The 23,178-nt window shown below is 43.7% G+C and overlaps 2 pseudogenes; one reads left to right on the top strand and one right to left on the bottom strand.

The window, feature by feature from the left end:
• Positions 1–1,320: 1,320 nt before the first annotated feature.
• LOC139703686 (heat shock factor-binding protein 1 pseudogene) lies at positions 1,321–1,544 on the bottom strand (annotated as a pseudogene).
• Positions 1,545–14,063: 12,519 nt separating this feature from the next.
• Positions 14,064–16,190, top strand: LOC139703687 (palmitoyltransferase ZDHHC19-like; annotated as a pseudogene).
• The last annotated feature ends 6,988 nt before the right edge of the window (positions 16,191–23,178 follow it).

Here is a 23,178-nt window from a genome sequence, read left to right on the forward strand (position 1 = left end):
AGGATGTGAGCCCTACATCAAGGTCTCTCAGGCCTGAGCCCTCACTCAATCCCCTGTTGGGCCTGCCATGACCCCCATAGTTATCTAATCCTTATAAAATATATTTTTTGTTGGTTTTTTCACTTCTCTGTCTGTTTGTTCTCCATTCAGAGAAGCATGTTTCCTGTGGGTGTGGGGAGCTATGAGGGGCTGAACAGAACCCTCCTGGAATAGAAGATCTTTGCTCTCTGGAGACCCAAGCTCAGGAACCAACACTGTCTGGCTTTTTGACCTTGAGCTAGACACTTAGCATTTCTCTCATCCTTAAAATATGGCAACAGTAATAATCACAGTGGCTGACCTGGCTGGCTTCCTGGCAAGGGCTGGACATGAGAGGAGAGAAAACTGACCAACCTGGATAATACCAAGTGCCCCTCAAACTACTCCACAACATAGAAATGGAACTTATTTATTAGTAGTTCTAATTGTGTGTGCACATGTGTGTATTCTTTAGGTGTGTGTGTGTGTGTGTGTGTGTGTGTGTGTGTGTGTGAGAGAGAGAGAGAGAGAGAGAGAGAGAGAGAGAGAGAGAGATTGTATGTGGTACTGGGGATCAAATCAAACCCAGGGCTTTATGCATGGTAGGCAAGTGCTCCACCACTGAGTAACATCCCCAGCCCTTTTTTATTTTCAGACATGCTCTCACTAAATTGGCAAGGCTGGCCTCCAACTTGTGGTCCCCTGTCTCAGCCTGCCCCATAGCCTCCCAAGTTACAGGAGTTAACTGCCATGAGATCTTAGGGTTTTCTATATGCATGATCTTGCCACCTGCAAATAGATAGTTTTTCCTTCTTTCATTCTCACCTGGATATTAAATATTTTTCTTGCCTAATTTCTGTGGCTATAACTTTTAATACATATAATGAAAGATTTTTCATAAATGTCCTTCATAAGGTTGAGGAAGTTACCTTTTATCTGTGTGTGTGTGTTTGTGTGTCTTTTTTAATTATGGAAAGTATTAGATTGTGTCAAATGATATTTCTGTTCCAAATGATCATGTATGATATTTTTCCTCCACTATTAATGTGGTGTACTACATAATTGACAATTTCTCCAAGTTTTAGTGATTAATAATTAATAGCTTGACTGATCAGGTGCAAGACACAAAGATACTATGTTCAAGAGACCGGGGGAAATTACTCTATAAACTATCTACATAGTATGTGATAAGAATGGGCATTATAATATAAAACCTTTCAACACATAGTAGTTAGCTGCAGGAAATCATTTTTAGCTTAGGAAAATGGTATTCCAAATTTCAGTGTAAACTACTAGCAAAATTCAACTCCTTTGTATGGCAACTATCTTATTTCTGTTTTCAAACTCTTCCATCCCAGCCTGAGTTATAAGGTCTGCAGCGTTTTTTTCCCCTATGACAGATGTGATTACCGATATTATCAATTCTTAGAATGATCTGATGAGACACGGTCTGACATGTATCTTGCATTCATTGCAAGAGCACCACCAAGGTGATCCTGCATAATGTTGGAGTCAGTCTTGGCCATCTCCCCAGTTCCCAGTTTGGTGACGATGTCTCAGACTATCACCTATGCAACATTTTTTTGGGGGGGGGGATGAACTTGGGATTTAACTAGGGGATGATTTATTGCTGAGATTTGTCCCCAGTCCTATTTATTTTTTATTGAGTCCGGGTCTCATTAAGTTGCTAAGGACCTGACTAAGTTGCTGAGCCTAGCCTCCAAATTATGATCTTCCTGTCTCAGCCTCCAGAGTTACTGGAATTATAGAAATGTGCCACCATGCCCAGCTATACTCTATTTCTTCCACCAGAAACACCTTGTTCTGAACCACAAAACCTACTACTTACTCTGTTTATATCCTTTAAGGCTTTCCCTGGGGATCCAGTTTCCTCTAGAAAATGTTTCCAGATGGGCAAAGGGTCCTCCCTTCCCTCCCACTTCCCTGGTGTGAGTCCATGTGTAGGCCTCAGGAGGAGCATTCTGGGTCATTCTGGCTGTCTGCAGCTCTCATCTATACGCTGTTTGTCTTCTCTTCCACAAAAAGCCCAACATACTTTCAACAATCTCCTGACTTACTCTGGGAGTGTTTATTTATATGGTTGATTTATTATATGTAAGATTATGTGGGTTTTAAATTTTGAAAGTATGACTGTTAGTCCACAGGTTATTGGGGTGGGGTCCTATGTATTTTTGCAGGTAAAACTCTGACATGGGAACTTAAGTGAGTAGTACCTGAAAGGAAGATAAACTTGAGTGGGCATTTGAGCATACAATATATACAGTATTCTATATATTGGCTGCTTCTGCTCAGGATTGATATTTGGAGTGGATGGAGCAAAAGATCAGATGAGATTTGTTCTCTATTCAACAATGAATTACTTAAGTATTGATTAATGCTGGTGGTTTTATAACAAGTTGTAGATATAAATTATAAATTAGTACTCTTTGTGGTTCGATGGGCAAATAATGTTTTATACTTTGAGGCAATAAACTCTACACTTTGCACTGAAAGTAAATAATACTGAGTGCTGAGTCATGCCCCTGTGTGGGATCTACAATAAAAATGGAAGGATTGAAAAAACATGATGCAGTGCTCTAAGAAAGCAATCACACTAGGCGCCTGGCATATGTCTATAATCCCAGTGGCTCTGGAGGCAGAGGCAGGATGATCTCAAGTTCAACAACAACCTCAGCAATTTAGTGAGGCCCTAAACAACTCAGTGAAACCCTATCTCTAAATAAAATATAAAAATGAGCTGGGGATGTGGCTCAGTGGTTAAGCACCTCTGGGTTCAATCCTCAGTACCAAAAAAAAAAAAAAAAAAAAAAAAAAAAAGGATGCAACATAGATTTTTAAGTTTTAATTTTGCTTTATAATAAAGCAAAATTTTCTGGGGTAGGAAGAAACATGTCTCTAACTGTACAGACCCATATATGTTCATTAAGATAAATTTTTCTTAAGACACACTCTCTGATAGATAAGCTATGCTTTATGCTATGCTTTTGTCTCCTCCTCCTCTTCCTGTTCTCTTTCTCTGAACTCCCCTCCTGCCTGACAGCAGCAGCAACTGCCACTCCAGGTCCTCTTCCTGGGTCCTCCAACTTTCTCCCTGGTGAAAATTTTTTAGGGTGGCTTTTATTGAGTGGAGTTATTTAAAAATGTTAAGGTGGAGGGTTAGAAAAGGATACATTATGAAGAAAATGAGGACAGGTGCTAACAAAATGAGGTGGTGGGGAAGCATAAATGAATGCAAACTTCAGACAGACTTTGACTTTAAGGATCTGGGCTCTTGACACCACCCCACCCACTTCCCTGCCCTCCCATCCTGATGGGAACTGCAGGAGGAGCTGTGCCAGGAAGGCCAGTGAGCACCTTGGGGACTGATGGGAGAACTTCTCTGCTCTGAACTGTCACGGGGTCTGAAACCTGATGAAGGTGACATGGTTAACCAGGTATCTTGGTGTTTCCATTTCTTCTGTGAAACATGGAGATCTTTTCTCCCTCATAGTTTGTTGGGAGACTTGATGAGTTACCATGGATGCAAAGCACTTGGAACAGTGCCTGGTGTGCAGTACACATGGGAAGGAACCTGCCAAAGGAGACCTGTGTTTCCTAAGGGGCCAAGAAAAACACTGACAAGACAAGATTGGCATTCAGAATAACAAGCAGACCCATCAGCAAGACAACTGTGTCTCAAGAGCCCTGACTCAGGAGCGATGGAGAAAAGCAAGAGTCTGAACTTTCTGAGACCTGTTTTATATGTCAGCTTTTTTATTGGTTTGAAATTCTGCACAAACTAGGTACCAAGAATTTTAAATGGGTTTTAACATAACTCCTTTAAAATACATTGACACTCTATAATCCTTGTTTTAAACTAAATATTCGGGCTTATGTTTTTCTATTTGTTCATTTGGCTGTTTCCTGCCTTTATTCTTTCACACCAATGAACAGAATTCTGCACTCCTACTTAACTCTGACCAAACACATAAACTAGTTTATGTAGGTGGGATCTTGTTACCGAATTGACAGAGTAGGTCTTAAATTGCCAACAGAGAGATGGCAACATGACCCAAGTTTTACTTTTGCCCAGCATTCACACAAAATTGCAATTTAGTCTTTGGGCTAACATTGATCAAAAATTAATTCTCTGTAGTTGTAGAGTGTGTGTGTGTGTGTGTGTGTGTGTGTGTGTGTGTGTGAAAACTCTCTCATCTTTGCCTATGACATCAGCCTGTCATGGCTAGTCACAGTCATCAAACACCCAAAGACAGCTATTGAGTAAAATTTTATCTTCTCTGGAGGAGCCAAGCAAATTAGAAGACTTCAAATTTGAATTAATTAATGGTATAACAACTGGATATAGAACTTTTCCACACTAAAAATTAGGTTTATAAATTTGATCTTCAGTTTGGTTGCTCCCTTCTTAGGCAGATAGGATAAGTAATTACTACTAAATAGTAGTCATTCACACTTCCCAGTATCAATGGATTTACTGAGAAAAATTCATGGAGTTGAAATTACAAGTTTTCCAGTCAAATCTGAGTGATTTGTGACAGTAGTTTGGCTCCTGGACTGGTTTTAACAGGAATAAATTGCTTTAGTCAGGAATATATCACCACAAAAGATAGGGAAAATAGAATGTAGAAACTGATATAACATAAATAATTTACAGATAATTTAATCTTTCTTCGCTTGCCCATCCCTGGACAAGAACCAAGAATCATCCTACTATGGGATTTAAAAAGCAAAAGTAAAAGGCATAGTGACCAATTTTTACTGTAGCTTCTTAGAGGAACTTTATCAGTTATGTTCAAAACTTAAACTCATCAGTTTTATGGGGTATTTTGAATCTTGGACTGATTATTTAGTTAGAACACTAGTCCTATTTTCTAATGCAGATGAGACTGTGTATTCAGACTAGAATAAGAGACCTAAATTTGAGTGCATTTACATAGAGGAGCTAGAGATACATTTAAATAAGCATGTTTCATTACACTTCCCTAAAAAGGAGAAATCTGGAGTCACATTGGATGAGTAAATGACATAGGTTTTTGTTTGATAGTCATATAATATCACCCAATTATAATCCACTAGTCATACTTTTGGATTATATCACCTACTTCTCTGGAATTTGGGGATTTACTTTTGTTTTGCCAAGTATCAAGTTAAGGATAGAACTGTGGATCCCTCTACTGGTGTTTTCTTCAAATTACACGTCTCCACTAATTAATTGTTCATGGAATCCACTTAGTGAGTTGCCACCAGAATTGGGGGGGGGGGGGGAGGGATACTGAATACTATATAGGATAAATAGTAAGGTTAAATATTGTTTGGTAAAACTGTTTCAGATGTAGCTATGAATGCACAATCAAGATCATCTACTAGTTAGAAGCACTCAGTAAGTACTCAGGTAGAGCTACAGTCATCAGGATGGAGAGAGTTTTGTGTACATGCAGAATTGGACCCTGCTTTATTTAAAATGCTCATAATTTTTACTATTAATTTCAATTAAAAATACTGTATTTAAAGAATACATTGAGAATTATGCTCTTTCATGCTTTTTTTAAAAAAAAATACTTTTTTAACATTTTTTTTTAGTTGTCAATGGAACTTTATTTTATTCATTTATATGTGGTGCTAAGGATCAAACCCAGTGCCTCACACGTGCTAGGCAAGCACTCTACCACTGAGCTACAAGTGCTTTGCTTGCCTCCTCCACTCCTCTATCCAAACAGCATGTTTTGCAGAAAGAATGAGGGCACAGAGAGTGCATGGGAGCACACATGGGGATGAGGAGGAGTTGAGTGCCCCATGTCTTCTCCCTTATCTAGGAAGCAGGAGGTGGAGTGATTAGAGCCAGGGGCCAGGCCTGGGCAGGGGAGAGTTATTGTGCCTACTGAAGGGGCTGGGAGAGAAAGAAATGACCACCTTCTTGGTTTCTATGAAAATTCTAATAAAATTGAAGAAAACCAAAGATTGTTGCTATTTTATCTAAACGTAGCATCTTCACTCTTGCGCGCATGTATTTGACCGACAGCGTATGTAATTTTGGCAAATTCTGTTCTGTCAATAAACTTATTTACAAAGAAAATGGAAAGATCTTACCTGCTAACAATCCTGCATACCATGTATATAACACTGCTGGAAAGGGTATGTTTTGCTTGCTGTGTTATTGATGGTTTTCATAATGAAAGCTTTGGTCATTTTTCAGTTTTCTCACAATGTGCAAAAGTATTGAATTAAAATTTTGACTTTACAGAAATGTGCATCTCCTTAGATGTGCATCTGTAAGATGGCCATCATTGTTTCTGGTCAAATATCAAGAGGAACAACAAACACCTGGGCTCCCCAAACAAACCTGTAGGTACTAGGTGAATGGGCACAGCTTGGGGGTTGGAAATTTCAATCATCTGAAGGCAAAAATGTCTGCTCTTCCAACTACTTCATGCTCAAACACTTCTGAGAAGATATTTAGCTTGATGTCATCACATTAAACTGGTTTGGGAAGAGCAGAGGTATAAGCCAAAGCAAATTTTATATTTGGCTGTCTTCAGCTTTACCACTACATGAAAGGAAAGAAGGGTGTCCTAAAGGTTGAAGGGAGTTTTGAAAAATAATATCGGAAAAGAAAACAGGAAGCATATAAACTATATTATTGGGTCATGAGGGACAGAAAGAAGCACGTTATTTTTAATGAACACAGGTAACTCTTCAACTGGTCCAATTGTATTTATGTTCTCTTTTTCTTTTCTTTTATTTTTTTAATGGTGCTAGGGATTAAACCCAGGGCCTTGTGCATGTGAGGCAAGCACTCTACCAACTGAGCTATATCCCCACCTGCTGTGTTCCCCTTTTTTAAATGCCTTCATCTTCAAAATATATTATTATGGTCAGTAACATTTAAATATCCTATTGCATAAACAGAGTTAAAATTAATTACTCTATCAGAGAATAAAAATATCCTAAGAATACTATATTATTCTCACACACATTGATTGCTATTATGAATTACTACTAATTTCCATTGTTTATCTTATTGTTCTTTTGCTTAAATAATAACATTTTGCAACATAAAAGCAAATAATATAGAGTAATAAGTAATTTCAAATATACCTCTATTTTATCTTTTTATATTAAAGTAATAATGTTTATATTATGTTATGTTATTTTTGTCTGGTATGACTGTGGCCTGGGTTGATTTTCTAAGAAACTGGTCACCCTAACTAACTTTCTAACACTGGCCAAGCTTGAGTATGTTAGGGAACTCATAGGAAGCAGTCAGTTAAAACAATTGAAACTTTTTGATAAGTTTGAGTTTTCCAGGCAAATCAAGCAGGAAAAGTCATTTTGTTCAGTAAAGGGGCTTAGCATTTTCAAATACACAAATGAAAGAGAGTGGCTGGCAAACTGTATTATGGCTCTTTGAACTAATTGGCAGTCATTCTGTTTTATATATAACAGTTAAGGCAGAAAGGCCATGAATTTGGACTGGTTCTCTTTCTATCATATATCTATTTATCTATAATCTACCTATAACATGTTTTCAAAATATGTGTGTGAACTTCTTATGTTGGGCCTTTAAAAAGAATGGTAAAACTTTCTTCAAAGAACCATGTAAAAAGTCTACATTATAAAGTTATTGGATTAGTACAGAGTTCAATTCAAAATAAATACACAGTGCACAATGCGTTTCTTAAAAAAATATATACTCAGATTCACACATTCAAGAGGTCTATGTAAGTAAGATCTCTCCACATAGTGATGTGTGTGTACATACATACAAACATATTTTGTCAAAGGTTACATATAAATAAGACTTGGGCCCTGATGGTACAAACCATTTATTCAAGGAATGAGTTGGAGAAAGAGGAATGAGTCCAAGCCTGGGTGCCCTCTTGTTACCCCTCCGACAACCCCTCTACTTGGAGAGGAAGGAAGGAAGGAAATAGAAAAAAGCTGATATGACATTGAAGGGATTGTTGAAAGCAAATCTGATGAAGGCTCAGAAGAAAAGAGGAGAACTGCAGAGAAGGAGTGGTCTTAGAGAATACTTAAGGAATCATGAGAAAATCTGGGAAATAGAGACCTCTGAGGAGGTCTCAGATGCAAATGAGGAACATGTTATTGGAAACATGGACAGGTGATCCTTGTTATAGAGTGGCAATATTATAAATCATGTTTGTATCTTAGTGTTTGGTGGAAGGTAGAACTGAGAGCCATAAAGTTAGATATTTGGTTGAGAAAATTGCTAAGCAAAGTGTTGAAGGAATGGTCTGGCTCCTTTTATTGGCTAATAGTAAAATGCCATGAGAGAAATGACTTTAGGGCAGAATTGTTAAACAAAAAGAAAGCAGAACTTAAGGAAATGGAAATTCACAGCCTCTCCACAAGGTGGAAAATGGAACCTTAAGGGTGTGGCCAAGTGACCATTTGATAGGGAGCTTTATTTGATGTGAATCACAGATTGACTCAGTTATCCTAGGTGGGAAACTGCTGCTTGAACTGCAGGGGAAGGAGAGGGGAAGGAATGAAGGCAGTCAGTGGTCAGCTTTGGATTTTACAGGAATGAACCATAGAGATATTTGATTAAGAATGTACACTGTTATTCAGGACAAAGGAAAAATAGTCTTCAAGGCAATTCAGAGACCCTCAGGGCTGCCTCTACAGTCTCAAATAGAGGGATCACTGCCTTGCTTTCAACAGGCAATTTGAATTCTGTCCAAAGCTGTGGGCTACTATTCTGAGCTTAAGAGGCAAAACCTCATACACCGGACATTTTCACCATTTTTTTCCCCTTTGGTAAAATAAGTCTCTTAAGGTGTGGTCCTATAGTTTCTGTTTCCTTTGGAGACCAATTTTCATTACTCCTGTTGGTAATCAGGCCAGGTTGGATATGAGACATCTCCTTTATCCAAATGTGAAAATTAGGTCATTTACTAGGCCTGGCAGCAGAAGAAAATGAGGCACTTGTTGAGCATCCAGCTCCCAGAGCCACTAGTGTCCAGCAGTTTCCAACCCTGCTTTTGGAGGAAACATAACTCAGGTGCCCAGGCCAGAGAAAAGTCATGTTTTTTCTTTAGAAACATCTCCCTATGAGCTTCTGATGGGCAGAAAAACTGTCTCTCACCACATGGTTCTGCCAAATCTATTGCTGGCATCATTTGGCTGAATGAACAAGGGTCTTTGTTTTTGCCTTATGCCAAGACCCTGGAGAGTTCAGACTTAGAGGCATGACTGACCTCTCCTGTCACTATAAATGTCCAAAGGTGATAACCCACTGAAAAAATGACCCTTGTGGTACATATTTCTTTACTCTGTGAGCCAAAGGAATCTCTGGAGGGTAAGGAGGACAGCTAATGGTTATTAGATGCTTAACGTTTGCAGAAGGGGTGAATTGAAAATGCCTCCCTTGTGCAGTCAAAGAAACTCAATGGAGCACAGAAACAACAGTAGGTATAATCCTTACAGGTTTATAAAGGCTTCATAAGCAAACAAATGGAACCCAGCCATTTCCTGAGGAACCACTCCAGGTAATGCCCCTCTCTCAATGGGTAGAGTTTGGTCAGAGAGGGGAGAGGAATGCTCAGGAGGAATGAATGTGGGAGAGTAGAGTTTGGCTCATTCTGAAGTGTGTCACTGGGGCTTTTTCAGAGCACCTTTTCATCCATTAGTCACCACAGGATACCCCAAAATGGGATTGGGACAGGAGCTGGGGGAGAAAACTTTTCGTTTCACTGGGAAGTGACCCTAGCCAGAATCTCTCATTTGTCCCAACTGAAAGATACGGAAAATGACAGCCCCCAAGACAATGTGACCTGGGAGGAAAGAGGGAGGTGTTGTAGAGAGATTGCAATAAATTACTGAATGGATCTTAAAGCATCTTCAATCATCAACTGGCTGTCTGGATCTACCAGTGCTGGGTGAAAAGCCACACTGCAATTCTATACCCTTTGACCTCCTCCAGGGGTTTGAGTATACTTTTTATACTATAAATATACTAGGCCAGTACATTAATCATAAGTGGCTGTAGCTATGATTCAAAATCATAAACAAACATCATGATATTTAAAAGCATAAGTAGAAGGGTTGTACCCTTCTACCTGGTTGGGTACAAGTGAAAAATGGTTACTAATGTCTAGACAAGCATTCTCTGAGAGGATAGATTGTCCACGAAAAATGGGTACCCAAAGGAGAACAATTTGACATTGCATAAGAATAGAAATATTTGTGTTTCTAAGCAAGGTGTGCTACAGGATTCAAGATAGCAGAGGTGGAGTTTTCTCATGGGAGAAACACTTCTTTCATGACATGGAGTCTCAGGGTAAAATGGAGTCTGTTTTGGTCACAGCCCATATAACCTGGCCCATAACTTTGGAAGAAAGCAAAACATTCATCCCTTCCCAGTGACAATGGGTCTTGAAGAGACCAGGTGGATATGTGACACCACTCTTGACTGCCATAGTCTGGCTGGGCACAATTCACAAGCCACTTGTCAAGCAGGAACAAACTTTATTTTTAGCACCCACGCCAACCAAGGGAGCTCTCCAGGAATTCCCGGAGAGCCCAACCACCACCTCTGGCACTTCCAGCGAGCACACTCAATGGGAACTCTTAGGTCATTTTCAATTTTCCCGCTCTTGAGGCAGATTGGCTGGGTCGTGTGGGCGGAGCCAAAAGAGTACCCCAATGAGCAGCTCCGTGGTCTGAAAGGGCGGGGAAACAGCCCAATGAGCATCACCTCAGAGGAGCCAATCAGCTGAGCGGGTGGAGCCTGGCCCCTTTATCTTGCCTCCTCAGAGTGGTTTGCTCCTTTCTCCGCCACCTGTGGACCAGGCCCGCTCTCGCCTCAGCCCGTGCCCGGAGGAGGCGTCGTGGGCAGCGTGGATCCCCGGACCGCTGGCAGGCGGCACCCTGGACCGGGCGAGAAGGCCACCGCCACTGGGGCTGCGGAGGGAGGTGGAGACAGGGCGGGCCACCGCGAGGGAAGGCGGGGATACGGAGGAGGACGCGGGAGCCGCAGAACGGCCGCCACCAGGGTGCGCAGCCCTCAACACTGGACCTTCACCCTTTCCTATTGCTGATGAGTCCTGGAAGGAGAAAAACAAAATAGTGAAGCTCTGAGTTAACAATAGGCCTCAGAGGAATAAGCCAGATATGAATCCTTTCTCAGTGACAGTACAGTGATCCCCTGGGGGAAAAGATCAACTCTGGGCCTTCCCCCCTTGCCCAATAAAAACAAATTTCAAATTTTTTCAATCTCTTTTCTGAATGCACAAAGTGACACATTCTGTTGAAAAGATAAGTCATTTGTCAGTGTAACATACAAAAATCCCACGCTCCTTCTGTAACTGAGGTTCCATTTTCTACTCAGAAATTGAGCTTCTCTGATGCCTGACTCTGCTACTGAATAAAAGGCATAGCTAATCCATGAAGTCTGTGCCCGCCCCAGTAATTTGTGCTTTAATTAAATTAAAGTGGCAAACCGTTTTGGTTATTTTTGCTTACACCAGCCCTTTGTTCATCTCCACAAAATCCAAAGGCAGATGGGATTAGAGACACTGTATACTCATACCAGACATGCTACAAGCCTGGGTACAATGATGAGAAATGGCTTTGCCAGAAGCCAACATGCCTGACAGGACAGGTGGTTAGGAGCCACATAGGTCATGAATCCTGTCACCGGAGTCTGGTAGAACTGCAGCTTGCAATAACTGCATTTAATTAGCTGACATGTGCCCATTATTGTCTTCCAGAAAGAAAGAAAGGTGCATCTCTGAAAGAATTGGGGTGAGGAGGAGCTTATCCTGTTGGTAATCCCTGCAGAGTGCCGATCTGGAACCAGAAAATCAGGATCAAGTCCTGTTCCTCCCAGTGTTGAAGATTAACACCCAAGAAACACTAAGGCAAGAGTAAAAAGTTTTCTTTAAAGGATAGAACACCCCACACACACACACACACACGCACACACACATGAGAGAGAGAGAGAGAGAGAGAGAGAGATTGAGTTCTCTGGAGAGGAGGGGATCCAGAGCTGATACTCAAGGGAGTGGGGAAGTCTTGCACCTTTAATAGATTTCAGATTTTTCTTTCTTGTCAAATCCCTCTACTTCCATCCTGCCTATGTGGCCAAAAGGTGGGAAGGGAGCCATCCAGCTGGTACACCCTAACTGTTTTACATATGTCAGGAAGGGAACAACTGAGTGGGTACTCATTAACAACTCCTTTCTGGGATAAACAATTCCCTGGATGCAGGTAACTTTGGCAACAGGTTGGAGGAGGGGGAAGTGCTCTGGAGATATTTGCATTTTATTTCCTTTTTAAAGAGTCTCCATCTTTCTGACCCAATCCTTCTTTATCTACATTGACTGTCCTTTTACCTGGTCTCAATGCCACCAGCCCTGATCTATCTTTCATCAATTTAATTTTCCTTGGCCAGGCACGGTGGTGGCACATCCCTCTAAAGCCACAGGCTTGGGAGGCTGAGGCAGGAGGATTGGAAGTTGAAAGCCAGCTTCAGCAATGTTTTGAGACCGTGTCTCAAAATATAAAGGGATGGAGATGTAGCTCAGTGCCCCTGGGTCCAATTCCCATCCAGAAAAAGGGGGTCACTACATATGGGCTTTAGACAACTGTGCAGTTGCTGCATCTCAGCACAGACTTCTCAGTCAGTCGGTGGTAGCAGTTCTAGAGTGAAATTGATGTCACCTGGATCACAGGTTTCTGTATTCATTGTGAGAGAGAAACCAGAATTATATGGCCATTTTCTGCTCCAGTTGGGATGGGAAGATGATTTCTGTCCCTCACCGAGTCTTATGGTGGGAAGAATCTGCCAAACACAGAGTTTTAGGTGCTCCATGGCCAATACAATGACACATGTCAGTATAAAAGAAACACAATTATTTTCTCATAGTATGCAGCTCATGGGGAGGCAGTTGAGGGACAGGACAGGGACTCAACAATATCCCAAGGAGTGTCTGGGTACCATGACTTGTTGCCTCAAGGATGGCACTCTTGGTGGCACTCCCAAGTGGCACTCCAGTCAGCAGGTCTAGCCTCAAGACAGAAGGAAGTGGGGGGGCAGATCTCTGACAACCGCATCATCTTCCCTTTTATTGAAAATGGAAAAGTTTCTCCAGAAATCCTCAATAGACATTTGCACACATCCTTTTCACCAGAATTGTGAAATTCTGAAATTGTGATAGTTTTCCACCCCAGAAATGAGGGAAACTAAGATATTTAGTTGGTAGATTGCTACCTCCTTCCCCAAACTGGAACTCTGTCAGAACAAAAAGGAAGAAGGGGAGATGGGATGAGCAATGAGCACTGCCTGCTTCAATTAACACTGGGCCCAAAAGGGGGATAAGAATCAGCCGACTCCTCTCCATGACATCTCCCTAGAGATTCTGTATTAGTCAGCTTCCTATTGCTCTAACAAAATAACCAGGCATGGGTATTCTGTAAAGAGATGAGGTTTATTTAGCTCAGAGTCCAACATTTGGCAGCCCCTACAACTGAACTTTGATGAGGGTCATCACAACGTGGTGAATGGCAACATGGTGGGAGGACTGCATAGCCAGAAACTGGGGAGGATGAGTCTTGTTCTTTTTAGAACAACCCCCTCTCACAGGAACTAATGGGGACCCATGAGAAGTCCATTACTCCCTCCAAGGGCCTCATCCCCAGTGGCACAGTTACCTCCTACTAGACCCCACCTCTTGCAGGTTCTACCCCCTCAACACTGCCACACTGAGAACCAAGCCTCCAGCCTATGAACCTTTGTGAAACAAACCACATCCCATCCTCACAAGCTGCAACAAAACCACCATTGTAAGAGCAGGATGTCCAAGTCTACAAGTGTGTATGTGAGGGCAGGGGAGGGTTGATATCAGAGGGCACAGGAAGCATCCAGACTCCCCATTCTGTAATCTTTGTGATGTTCCTTTGATACTTTTTTCCTTTCCTGCTGTTGTCACAGCACTCTGAGTGGCAACTCAGAAGAAGTCACTGGTGGCTTTATTTTGCTGGGAAAAGGAGGCCAAGCCATGGAGTTCTCCAATGACTTGAAGTCCCCAACCCAACATCCAGTTGGATATGCTCGGTTCATTCCCAGTCTTCCTGCCACGTTCAACGTGGTGCTGCTGTTGAATGTCAGTGGCGTGTTTTTTGCCTTCCTGTGAGTCTTCATGCAAGCTGTCAAGTTGCTTACAAAGACATAGAAAGGAGATAATGCAGAAGCAGGGAAGTGGACAGGGTCAGGAGTGGGGAGAAGGATCTATAGTTAGAAGCACGGAGGTTTAGAGTACCTGATGCATTTAGGGAATTGTGGGAGGCTGGTAATGCTGGTGACATTTGGTGGAGTCTCTGTGATCTGTCTCTTGCCTGGATATTTATATCTGTCCTTAAGGTCTGTGAATCTGACCTCAGGTAAGCCAGGCCTCATGGGGAGCTCTGGGTTGCTCTAGACTACGACTGAATCTGGCTCTGGTTTCATGTGCAGGTGGCTTGCCCTGAGTGGGGAGTGGGACTTTGCCCTGGTTACTGGCCTCCTCTTTCTGGTCACCTTCAGCAGCCTGCTGTCTCTGAACTTCTCTGACACTGGCATCTTACATTGAGGTGTGGCCTCAGACCACTGAGAAAAGGAGGTGGCATCACAAGGGCTGATGCCCACAGGAGTAATTTCTAAAATGCTAACCCCACCTATGGTTCAGGGTCCATTCTCCCCATGTCATCATTACTTAGGTTGTGGCATTTTGTTTCCCAAGGTACTGAGGTGTGTAAAAACAGAATCCTAGAGGGTTTCCAGTTGCTTTGGAAGGGAGGGATGGGCAGTCTGGACAAAGGGACCAGCAGGCTCTTCCAAACCACATTAGTCCTTCCACACTCACCTCTTCCCATTTCACACATGACTTCAAGAACTGATCACTATTCCAAAGGGGAGAGCTCCATACAGAGCTCTTGTTCCTGGAAACCCCCTTCTCTTAGACTGCCAACCCATCAGAGTGGTCAGCTTGCTCAGCAAGGGCCAGGATTTCCCTGCCCACCTCTTTTAAATCCTTCTTGTTGCCCTAGAAAAGCTATGGGGCTGCCTCTGGCAGCCACATGATGGAAGGGCCTCCTGCCACTGCCCAAACCTCTTCCCATGCCAGGCTACTTTGAGCAGGATCCTGAGGCAGCATACATCACTTGGATGTATCGAAGGGCATTTCAGATACTCAGGTGCCCCCATTGCTTCTTCCATCACCCACCCAGGACCTTCCACTGTGTATATTGTAATATTTGTGTGGAGGTGAGCACCCCTCTTCCCTGTCCCCTCACCAATCCATCACTGGGTACCTGGCCAGGACCAGGATCCTCACAGCATAAGGAGTGGGTATGAGACTGTCTTCCCACATTGCTTAAAACTGGATCCCAACCACTCTTGATCACTTACATTTCTTATCACCTCTGTGTCTGCACTTGTCCTGAGAGGGTGGCCCTTTTACACAGGAACTGACATGCAGTGGGCATCACATCTGTGCTGAGCCAGGTGGAGTCAGAGGGAAAGGCAGTGCCTGTCCCATCGCCTAGGTTGTTGATACTAGATACCTAGACCCTTAGGCCAGCTGCCCTGTTCTGGGGATCCTTTCCTGTCCTCATCTGGGTGTCCAAGTTGGAGGGTTTCCTGGGTTCTGAGTACTCTTCTCTCATATGTACACCTTGCACAGCTTTCCAAGTGCAGAAGCCTGGCTGGGGAAGGGTGTTCTTATGTCCTTATCTTGTATCTGAGAAAACAGAGGCCCAGAGTTATTGTATATCCTGCTCCAGGTGACACCAGGCAGGTCTAGTCTTTAAAGACCTCACTCATGACCAGTGATCTGATGAGCCATGGCATCCTAACTGTGCTCTAACAGTGGAAATGCCAGGTTCTCCCTGAGATGGGAGCCCATATGTGGGGCCAAGAACAGGCAGCCTAGAGGGTCGGGTTGGGCAAGGCCTGATTATTTGAGGGTGATAGAGGCCAGGCTAGATAGAACCTCGAGGTCTGCCTCCTCTCCCCAGAGGAGTCTGACCACCACTGTAGGTGGGTGAACAACTGCATGTGGCACAGTAATATCAGGCAGATCCTGCTGCTGCTTGGGTCTCTTTGTCTGTATCTGGGTGCCCTGCTGGTGATATGTGTCATTTTCCTGGTGCACCCCAGAGATATGCCGTTGTCCTTGGACAAGGCCATGACTTGTCCATGCAGTCCCCAGGACCCACATTGGAAACAGCAGCAGTTTGTAGAGGGAGGGGCAAGAAGCCAAGGGGTGGGATAACAGAGGGCTGGACTGATGTGGGTGGGTCTAGAGGGAAAAGTCCCTTGGGAGGTCTTGTCCAGGACGAGTGGAAGGTGAGTGGAGTCAGGGAGCTAGGTGGGATAGGATATATTGTGGAGTTGAGAATCTAGGTGGCCAGAGAGATTGGTAATGACGGTAAGAAAGGGAGAGGTAGGAAGACAGTGTGGTACAGTGAGGTTTCCGTTGGGTGTACTGGACTAACTATCTAGTGCAGGGAGGTAGAGTAGGTGGGTGGGGCCATATGAGGGAAGGGCCATGGAAGGCAGAGTCTCATCAAGGGGTGGGGCCAGTGAGCAACTGTCCCCAGGGTTGGCTTCTTAGCTCACGCACAGCTTCCTAGGGGCTGTACCCGCCACAGCCATCCTGCTGCCATTCATTTTGGGGCTGTTGATCCAGGCTGTAGCTGTGAGCACCACCAGGTGCCCCAGAGGGACATATAAAGTGGGGCCCAGGGCTTATGTCAGGATACCTGGCTGTGCAGAGTGAAGTTGCACTTCTGCCACTCGCCACCTTCTATGCTTTCCCCACTTCCCTTGGCCTCATTAGTCCTTCCACACCTACCTCTTCAGATGCAGCTCAGACCTCTCATCCACTTGGAGCTCGCTGGTCCTTCTCCCTCCTGGGTACATTGCTTCCAGAGCCTACTGTGTGCTAGGTGTGCTAGGCTGTGGGTTATTTGAGCGATGGGTAGAGAGGTGAGTAAGTACATGGTGCACTTCTGTTGATGAGCAACCTGCAATCACAGTAACACCGGAGACACCCAGGAACACTGTGAGCAGGGTTGGTCCTGAGTGTTGAAGCCGAGTGAAAGGAGCTAAGAGTGTGGCGAGGCCACACTCCCTGTCCTAGGTGTGATTGCAGAGAGGCAGAGGACAGGAGGGCATGGCCTGTGAGTGACACACCAGTGCTAAAAGGCACAGAATCCCAAAAGTAGGATGTTAAGGGAATGATGAGGATATGGCTCTAATTGAAGCCCAAGGTGGCATGGACAGTGAAGCTGACCCCCTGGGGGTCAGGATTAAAAAGGTCCAGAAAGTCAAGAGTGGAATTCAGTTCAGATGCAGTAAAAATCTGGGAGCAATGGTAGAATTTTTTTTTAAGTTGTTACTTGAGGAATAATTTACACACAGTACAATTCACTCTATGGTTAAGGATTTTGACACATGGATACTGTCCTGCACTCTCCACTGGAATCAAGGTTAGCCGCACTATTCACAATAGCTAAACTGTGGAACCAATCTAGATGCCCTTCAGTAGATGAATGGACAAAAAAAAATGTGGCTTATGCACAATTGAATATTACTCAGCAATAAAAGAGAATAAAATCTTGGCATTTGAGTAAATAAATGGAGTTGGAGAAAATAATACTAAGTGAAGTAAGCCAATTCCCAAAAAACAAATGCCAAATGTTTTCTCTGATATAAGGTGACTGATTTATAGTGGGATGGAGGTGGGGGAGCATGGGAGGAATATACAAACTCTAGATAAGGCAGAGTAGTGGGATGGGAAGAGAGCAGGCAGGGGGTTAGCAATGATGGGGGAATATGATGGACATCATTATACAAAGTACATGTATGAAGACACGAATTGGTGTGAACATACTTTCTATACAACCAGAGGTATAAAAATTGTGCTCTATATGTGTAATATAATTGTAATGTATTCTGCAGTAATTTATTTAAAAAATCAGATAAAAGAAAGAAATAGCAGAATAATGACTGCCAGGGGCCCAGGGGTGGTTGAGCTGTGGACTGGTAAGGTGCTGGTCACAGGAGACCAAATTACACTTAGATGGGAGGGTTGAGTTGACAGGGTCTACTATCCAATATAATGACTACAGTTAACAACATACAACAGAGTGACTACAGTTGGTAATGTTATATACACTTGAAAATGACTCAGAGAGTCGACTTTAAGGGTTCTCATCACAAATAAGTAATGAAAGAGTGTATATGTTCAATAGTTTGACTCAGCTATTCTTCAGTGAATATGTTTCAAGATATGTTGTATGCCATAATCATGTTCAAGTTATCATCATCATCATCATCATCATCATCGTCATCATCATCAGGGATTGATCCCAGGGTTGCTTAACCATTGAGTCACAACCCCAACATATTTTATTTTTTTATTTTGAGACAGAATTGTGTCATAAAGCCTGCCCTGTTAATGAGGGAAACTGGGAGATTATTTAGTTGTGTAGATTGCCCACCTCCTCCCCACCTTCTTGTTACCCAGTAATACTATTTCTTTCTCTCTCTTAACAGAAAGAGAAAGAAATAGAGATAGGATGAGCAACCAGCACTGCACTGCCTGGTTCAATTAGCACTGGGCCTGAGAGTGGATAACCATCACCAAACTTCTCCCCATGCCATCTCCCCAGGAACCATATTATATGGTCTCTGTATTAGCCCGCTTTCTCTGGCTCTAACAAATTACCCAAGAATGGGTACTTTATTAAGAGATGAGGTTTATTTAGCTGAAGTCCAACATTTGGCAGTCCCTGTGACTAACCTTTGGTGAGAGTGCTCACAAAATGGTGAATGGCGTCATGGTGGGAGGACATCCAAGGGGTTGAGACTTCATGGCCAGAAACTGGGGAGGATGAGTTTTGTTCTTTTTAGAACAAGCCTCTCTCACAGGAACTAATGGGGGCCCATGAGAATTTCATTACTCCCTTCCAAGGGTCTCATTCCCAGTGGCACAATTACTTCCCTCTAGGCCCCACCTCTTGCAGGTGCTACCAGCTCAACACTGCCACACCCAGGACCAAGCCTCCAGCCTATGAACCTTTGAGGGACAAACCACATCCCATTCTCACCACCTCCAACAAAGCCACCATTGTAAGAGCAGGATGTCCCAGTCTACAAGTGTGAATGTGAGGGCAGGGGAGGGTTACTCTCAGAGGGCACTGGAAGCAGCCAGAGCCCCCATTCCGGAACCTCTCTGATGTCACACTTGTAGTCATGGTACTCTGGGTGCCAAGCCAGGAGAAGGAGTGGTTGGCTCTCATTTGTTTGAGAGCAGGCAGCAAAGCATGACTATCTCAAATGCTTTCTGGTCCCCACCCGCAAACCCAGCCAGATCCTGGCATTTCTCGAGCCTTTGGGCTTGTTTGACTATGGCAGCTCTGGTCTCTCTAAGCCTGTTCTTCACCTTTCCATGAGTCTCCATGCCAGCTGCCGGGTTTCTCACCAAGAGACAGATGGGAAATAGACAGTGAGAGTGCAGAGGCAGGGAAGTGGAGGGAGGCCAGGAGGGGAAGGAGGATATTTAGTGAGAAGCACAGATATGGGAGTCTGGTAATCCTGGTGACATTTAGTGAAGGGAATGGGGTCTGTCTCTAGCCTGGATATTCAGATCTGCCCTTAAGGTGTGTGAGTCTGATCTCAGGTGAGCCAGGCCTCATGGGGGCTCCGGGTTGCCCCAGACTAGAACTGAGTCTGGCCCTGATTTCAGATGCCAAGCACTGGCCCAAGATGGAGAGTGGGTCTTTCCCATGGCCACGGGGATTCTCTGCCTCATCACTATGTACAGCCTCATTTCTATAAATGCTTCAGACCCAGGCGTCTTACACAGAGGTAAAGCTCAGACCTGTGAGAGAGGGAGGTGGCACCCCAAGGGCTGGTGCCTCCAGGGGTCATTTCTAAAGGGCTGAGCCCCCCTTGGCCTCAGGGTCCCTTCTTACCCTGTCATCATTACTTGGGCCCTGGCACTTCATTTCCCAAGCCACTGTATTGTGAAAAAACAGAATACTGGAGGTTTCCCAGTTGCCTTAGAAGAGAGGCCTGGGCAGACTGGCACAAGAGGCCAACAGGCTCTTCCAAAACCACACACTTCACTCTTCCTCCTTCCCATTTCACACATGACTCCAAGCACTGATCACATTCCAAAGGGGGGAGCTCCATGTAGATCTCTTGTGGCTGAAAAGTCCTTCTCTCTGACTGCCCATTCATCTGAGTGGTCAGTTTGCTCAACAGGGACCAGGATTCCCCTGCCCACCTCCTCCCCATCTTCTTGTTGCCCAGTGATACTATGGGTTGCCCTGAGCAGCAGAGTGATTGATACAAGGGCCTCCTCCACTGCCCAAACCTCTTTCCCTGCCAGGCGCCTTCGAGCAGGACCCTGAGGCTCCCTACATGGCAAGAGTGAATGGCAGGTTATACGATATGCCGTGGTGTCCCACCTGTTATTTTCACTGCCTACCCTGAACCTTCCACTGCAAAAGCTGTGACATTTGTGTGGAGGTGATTGCTACTCCTCCCTGTCTATTCACCAACCTATCTCCTGGCACCTGGCCAGGACTAGGAACCTCACATCATGAGTGGGCCAGGTGGGGGTATAAGACCATGTTCCCAGAGTGCTTCAAGTGGCTCTAAGCCACTGTTGGTCACTTATATATGTCATCACCTGTGTGTCTGCACCTGTCCAGGGAGGCTGGCCTTGTTTGCACAGGTGTTGATATGCAAAGGGCATCACAACTGTGCTGGGCCTTGTGAAGTCACGGGGAGGAAAAGCAGTGACTGTCCCCTCCCCTGGCTTCTTGATAGTAGATCCCCAGCTCTTTAGGCTGACTGCTGCCATGTCCTGGGGATCTTTGCCTGTCTTGGTCTGGGTGTCCCAGTTGGAGGGTTTCCTGGATTCTGAGTGCCTTTCTATGATGTGCACACCCTGCTCTTGTTCACAACTGCAGATGGCTGGTTGGGCAAGGGTGTTTTTTTCATCCTCATCCAGTGTCTGAGAAAACAGAGGCCCAGAGATGTTCTATCCTGCTCCAAGTGATACCAGGCAGGTCTTGTCTCTAAAGACCTCACTAAGAAACAGGTGAACTGATGAGCTATGGGGCTAACTGTGCTCTACCCATGGAAATGCCAGGTTCTCCCTGAGAAGGGAACCTGTGTGTAGGGCCAAGAGCAGGCAGCCTAGAGGGCTGAATTGGCATATGCCTCAAGATTAGGTGGTAATGGAGGCCAGTCCAGACAGATCCTCAGTCCTGCCTCCTCTCCCCTAGGAGTTCGACCACCATTGCAGGTGGGTGAATAACTGTGTGGGGCACCGAAACATCTGGCTCTTCCTGCTACTCCTCCTGTGCCTGTGCCTCTACCTGGGTGCTGTGTTGACCACCTGCGTGGTTTTCATCATGCACAGGAGGCACAGGGCATTCCTGGACTCTACCATGACGTATCCACACAGTCCCAAGTGCCCACCCTGAGAAGAGCTGCTTGTGGTGGGGAAGGAGGGGCAAACAGCCAAGGAGGGACAGAGGAGACCAAGGGCAGGGCTAGAGGGAGAAGTCATGTGGGAGGACTTGTGAAGGAGATGTGGAAGGCCAGTGATATAGGCCGGGTAGGATGCCTGTAGAGGTAAGAATCTAGAGGGGCCACAGAATAGGGAAATAAAAGTTGAAAAGGGACATGTGGGTGGACAGTGTGGTGGACTAAGGTTTCACTTGGGTGTAGCATCATTTGTTGAATAGGCTATCTTTTCTCCAGTGAATGTTTTTGGCACCCTTGTCTAGTATGTGATAACTGTATTTATCGGGGTTTGTCTCTGTGTCCTCTATTCTGTACCATTGATCTACAAGTTTATTTTGGTGCTAATACCATGCCATTTTAAGTACTAAAGTTCTGTAGTATAGTTTAAAGTCTGGTATTGTATGCCTCCTGCTTCACTTTTCTTGCTAAGGATTGCTTTATCTATTCTGTGTCTCTCATTTTTCCAAATAAATTTTATGATTGCTTTTTCTATTTCTATGAAGAATGTCATTGGGATTTTCATAGGAATTGCATTAAATCTGTATAACACTTTTTGGTAGTATGGCCATTTTGACAATATTAATTCTGCCTATACAGGAGCATGGGAGATCTTTCCATCTTCTGAGGTTTTCTTCAATTTCTTTCTTTAGTGTTTTGTAGTTTTCATTGTAGAGGTCTTTCACCTCTTTTGTTAGATTGATTTCCAGGTATTTTATTTTTTGAGGCTATTGTGAATGGAGTAGTTTTTCTAATTCCTCCTTCAGTGAACTCATTGTTGACATATAAGAATGCATTTGATTTATGAGTGTTGATTTGATATCCTGCTACTTGGCTGAATTCATTTATTAGTTCTAGAAGTTGTCTGTTGGAATTTTTTGGATCTTCTAAATATAGAATCATGTTATCAGCAAATAGTGATAGTTTGAGTTCTTTTTTTTTTTCTATTTCTATCCATTTAATTTATCTCTTTTGTTAATTGCTCTGGCTAGAGTTTCAAAGATGATGTTGAATAGAAGTGGTAAAAGAGAACATTCTTGTTCCAGTTTTTAGCAGGAATACTTTCAATTTTTCTCCATTTAGAATGATGCTGGTCTTGGGTTCAGCATATATAGCTTTTACAATGTTGAAGTGTGTTCCTACTATCCCTGGGTTTTCTAGCATTTTGAACATGAAGGTGTGCTGTATTTTGTCAAATCCTTTTTCCGATTGCTCCTGTGAAATAATATGCATTCAATGAATAATGGGATTCTAATTGGGTAATACCCATATAAGAGTATTACCCAATTGATAATATCATTTGACAGTTCATCTAGATGTCTCCTCCACTAGACTGTAAATGATGAGAGACTAAACCGATTTTCAACACACCATTTTAGTGAAATGGACCTAGCAGCATGTCTGGACCTAGTGTTTCCTTCATATTTGTTCAACAGATAATGTTGCTTAATTTTGCCTTCAAAGGATTTCTTGAAAATTTTATCCACATTTTAGCAATAAATGTAAAATGATGAAAAATATCAGTAGACCCAGGTTAAAGATGTAATCCTCCTGTGCCCCAGCTTTCTGATTCTTACCCAGGGGATTTA

The sequence above is a fragment of the Marmota flaviventris genome, assembly GCF_047511675.1.
Source record: "Marmota flaviventris isolate mMarFla1 chromosome 8 unlocalized genomic scaffold, mMarFla1.hap1 SUPER_8_unloc_1, whole genome shotgun sequence".
Lineage (NCBI taxonomy): Eukaryota > Metazoa > Chordata > Mammalia > Rodentia > Sciuridae > Marmota > Marmota flaviventris.